This window comes from Nanorana parkeri, unplaced genomic scaffold (assembly GCF_000935625.1).
Source record: "Nanorana parkeri isolate BGI_ZX_2015 unplaced genomic scaffold, ASM93562v1 scaffold965, whole genome shotgun sequence".
NCBI classification, from domain to species: domain Eukaryota; kingdom Metazoa; phylum Chordata; class Amphibia; order Anura; family Dicroglossidae; genus Nanorana; species Nanorana parkeri.
The window spans coordinates 671,008-676,059 of NW_017307233.1; positions in this window are offsets into that span (position 1 = coordinate 671,008).

Consider the following 5,052-nt stretch of genomic DNA (forward strand, 5'->3'; position numbering starts at 1 on the left):
ATCACTTATGCAGGACTTTATGGCCAGTATGCGTAATGAAATGGTGACTGCTGTGCAATCTTTCAAGAATGTTTTTTCTGAACTGTTGCCAATCACTACCTCCTCGATTGCCTCTGCAGGGCCATCTGGAAGTTCTGCTCTGCCTTGTTCACTTTCTATTACTGCTTTTACTCGGGTAGAAGAGAAAGAGGAGCATTCTGGTTTAGATACTGACAGTTCCCTAGAAGAGGGAGAGACTGTAGAAGGGAATGTGGAGATTCAACCGCCACGTCACCTTTTTGCTCTAGATGACATGGACGATCTGTTACAGGCTATTTATACTACTGAACAGATTCCTGAACCTCCAAAAGCTTGTTCTGTGCAAGATAGGCTTTACAGGGGGTTGCAGGATTCCGAAGGTAGAGTTTTTCCTTTCTACTAACTAAAAGATTTAGTTTTAGGTGAATGGAAGGATCCTGAAAGGAAGCATTTAGCCTTTCGGTCTTGGAAGAGGCGTTTTTGAAGAGGAGACATTTTTTAAATGCCCTAAATTAGACGCATTATCGCAGGTGTCTAAAAAACAGGACCTCTCCTGTGTGGATTCAGGGAATCTGAAAGATCAAATGGATCGCAAAGCAGAGGCCTTGTTGCGAAAAGCATGGGATGCAAATTCCTCTGCTATGACCCCGGCTTTGGCCTCCACCTGTGTGGCTAGGAACTTAGACTTGTGGTTGGAAAGGGTTTCACAGCATGTTTCCCTAGGGGCCCCTGCGGAACAAGTGATAGATTCTCTATCACTCGTGAGTAAAGCAGTTGCATATCTGGCTGATGCTGCGGCTGAATCTGTTCGAGCATCGGCTAGATCAGCAGCTCTTGTCAATTCAGCTAGGAGAGCTATCTGGCTGGAGTCTTGGGAGGGGGATGTTTCCTCTAAATCCAAGTTGTGTGGGTTGCCCTTTGAATGGAAGTTGCTCTTTGGTCCAGGTCTTGAAGACGTGTTGACTAGATCCTATGGCCGTCGCACATTCTCAAATTATTATGTGCCAGAATAAATTTTTTGTATATTCAGACATATATAGTAATTCATTCATTTTACATGTAGTCAAGGTTTTGTGTTCTGTTTTCTATTTTTACTTTTCTAGATGCACTTACTTGAAAAAAGGTGTCGGCATGACATCCGGACACTTTATTTTTTATAGACTCTATTTTAGTTTGACATTTATTGTTTACCTTCTGTTGTTTTATTTGATAAGAATACTTATATTGTGCCTACAAGTTTAATACCTTTGAATAAAAGTTTTATTTTATCATACTTTTTAATGTTTCTTTGCGGCTTAACAAAATGGTGCGGATATTGGGGGAAATGGGTGTGGTTACGGGTGGTGTGGCCACTAAAGGGTGTGGCCACTGAGGGGCGCTGTAAAGCTTTCTCGCACAGGGTGCCTAAAGGCCTAAGGCCGGCCCTGTCCCCAGGCCATCTGTCTCATAGCAAGCCATGACACTGAACTGCATAACTTAATTGGCTGCTGTAGTGCAGGTGGCTGCACCATTACAACCAATCATGCATTTGCCCAACCAATATCTTTGCTTTCAGTGGTGTGTAGCCCCCAGCATCATTTGGTTGCTAAGATGCTGGCGCCATTTCAAAATTGCTATGGTAATAACACCTACGCCATAGCAACCAATGGCACTGCTGCTCAGCCACCAGAGGCACAAATGTAATAAAAATAAATTGAGTCCCTTTCTCGGTGTAGGACTTAGTTGAAAAAAGGCTCTATGAAGAAACAAACACCATCCACCCACCATATGTCTAATCTGTGTATCTCCAGATCTGTGATTGCATCAGACACTTAACCTCTGAATTCATACAGTTTACAGCCTTTCACAAACACTGAGCGGAATTTTGATTGACTGGTCTGAGGCTACCCTTAACATTCCTTTTTATCTACTTTAGTAAAAAAAGGTTTCTCTTGGCACAACTAACCACAGCTGTCCTATTGTGCAGTCAACAAATCCCTGGAAATGGCTTATCAGTGGCCCAACTGGTCAAAGTTTTATAAAAATACTAACCTAGTTGGCATAAGACTGAGGTAAATTTTAGCCAAATTAATTTCCTTTAACACAAGCATACAAACGCATATACCCAAAATATATCTTGAAGACATATTTCAATCACACCTTTCCACATGCAGTCCTTTTTAGTGATTGCTAGGATATGAGGGAAAGAAACATGCTAATTGGCTAAATTGCCTGCAGTCTCACCTGAATCCCTCAAGTGGGTGTTAACATGGTTGAATGTATGTTTTTATTGTTTTGGCAGCTTTAATTGCGCAAGCTCCAATTTAAATTACAGCAACTGCACCACAGCATTATCTCCCTTTAGAGTCTTTTATGCATTTTCTGCTAGTGTTGTAAACCTGCTAAACCAGGGGTAGCAAACCTCTGGCCCTCCAGTTGTGGAACTACAAATCCCATGAGGCATTGCAAGATTCTCTCAGCCACAAATATGACTCCCGAAGAGATGCATCATAGGATTTGTAGTTTCACCACAGCTGGAGTATTGTAGCCTAAAAATGTGGGGTTGGTAAGAATATTTAGCAACCAAATCAAGGGATGTTAAAAAATTCGGAACATGGCTTTAGAACATTGCTTTAGACTATTACAGGTCTGCTTCTTGCCTTCCCTTCACCTTCTCTAACCTCATGGCTATTGAATGAGTTTATGAAATACATTCATGTGGGAATAAAACCCTGGAAATTATGGGGTTGATTCACTAAACAGCAACAGTGTGTTTACTTTGCAAGGGAATTATGCCTTGGTAAGTAAAGTGAAATTTATCTTTTAAAATATATCGGGAAAGTATTGTGTATGACCAAAAGAACATCACGCAATAAGCTAGGGCAAATCTCACTTGTGGAAGACAACAGTTTGTTTTCCTTTAGTAAAACAACCTCTGTTTTAATCAGCGTGTTTTGTATTGCTTCAAATCGATATCAAAGTAGCCTGTAAAAGTGGCATTGGTACTTTGGTACCGTCAGTTCTTTGACTTATAGAGAAATAATAAATGTGGGAACAGGCCAATTAAACTGGTTTAAACTGGTTTATATTGACTCCAAGGGAGTGTATGTCTTGCTACTGGTGTTAAAACAAACAAGCTTTTCCCAAATTTTGTATCTACATTGTAAGTAGCCCGTAAAAGCGGCATAGGTAAAGTATTGGGAAGCAACCAGAAGTGAGGTTGTTTTTTTTTATATGCTTGTGTACATTTAATAAAAATGAATGTGAAAATATATAGTTTATGTAGGAACAAGCAAATGAAACTTGGCTTCTAGTCAGCTTATTCTATATTTGCCCTGGTGTTGAAATAAATGCATCTCCACCAACTTGATATCGGCATCACTATTCTGGCTGTCAACATAACCATGGGGCCATGCCTGCTAGACCTTTTGGCACCACCCCTACTAACCAAATAAGTTGCTTGTACCCAATATCTTCTGTTTTTTTATGTCCCCACATCAGGCCACCATTCTAGATCTGGATCCTCCCCAGGGCCGTCGTCAGGGGGTACGGCCGATACCATTGTCAGGGGCCCCGGCCGCTGGGAGAGGGGGGCCCGGAGCTCCAAGCCATATTTTTTCTTATTAAATTATAGTAACAATAACCGTTACATTTGCCTGGTCCCGGGCCCCCCTGCGCTATTGGTACTTCCCCCTGAACTTAGTGCCCACAGGGGGCGGAGCTTAGTTTGCCCGTGCAGAGGCGCGGAGGAAGAAGACGAGCATGTCTGCTGCCGCCTGCCGAGTCCAACTGCCTGGATGGGAAAGGTAAGTGTTTCCCTGGTGGTGCTGCACTCCATTCTAGATATACTGCAATTCTTAAAACCTGGAGCACTCTCTATTATGTATTATTCAACTGCAGAGTCAGGCAGAGAGAGGCCCCAGGGATGGTGGGGGATGTAACAGACAGAGACTGAGAGTGTTTCCCTGGTGGTGCTGCACTCCATTCCAGATATACTAGATATACTGCAATTCTTAAAACCTGGAGCACTCTCTATTATGTATTATTCAACTGCAGAGTCAGGCAGAGAGAGGCCCCAGGGATGGTGGGGGATGTAACAGACAGAGACTGAGGGGAGAGAGAGACAGATCGACGCTGAGAGCTTCTTAGCGTTGCTCGGTCTCGAGAGAGAGAGCCAAAAAAAGGGAGCTGCTCTACTTCTATAGAATCATCAGACCGCCTCTGCTGTTGCTCCTCTGTATTCAGGTAAACAGCAATGTTTTTTATATATATGTATACACACACACGTGGGGGTATTTTTTTATGTGTATGGGGGGTGGAAGAGAGTAAGTGTATTGGGCTGCATTCACACCTGTATCTTTAGGAGCAATTAGGGATTCCTGCATTAGGAACATGCGTTTCCTGCATCAGAAATCCCTAATCTGGCATTTAAAATAGTCAGCTGTCACCTATTCAAGTTAATGATCAGGTGACAGCAGTTTGTTATGGAAATTTGCTTGGTTCAACGCACAAATCCATACTGCGCTAGAGTGCGCCAAACACAAAGAATTTCCCCTATGTGCTTAAAAGCACAGTTGTATTACGCTCTTTTGTGCAAGGACTGGCAGTACCTCTTTTGAGTCATGTAGATTTAGGACACAGGAGAAAGGTGTTGCTTGCTTGATGCTTCCATGCTAAGAGACCCAGCACCAGCCTTTGTTTATTGTTTTATATCTGCCCAAGAAGTGGTCAGACAGGAAGTGATGTCTCAAACCAGCAAATTATTTCAAAAACCAGCAACCCAGGAAGTGATGTTAACAACCACTTCCTCAATACATAGCCAGTCAACAAAACACATTAATACAATAATCTATTACCACAGTAGTGAGCTTTATCCAGCATTGTTCAGTGAGTAATGCCCAATAACGTTACTATGATTCTCATGCATGCTTATTTACTGGGACAACGTTATATTATCTCCAGCGGTTGATCAGGCGCACTAGGGACAACAAACGCACGTTCATCAGCATTGTTCAGTGAGTAATGCCCAATAAAGTTACTATGATTCTCATGCAT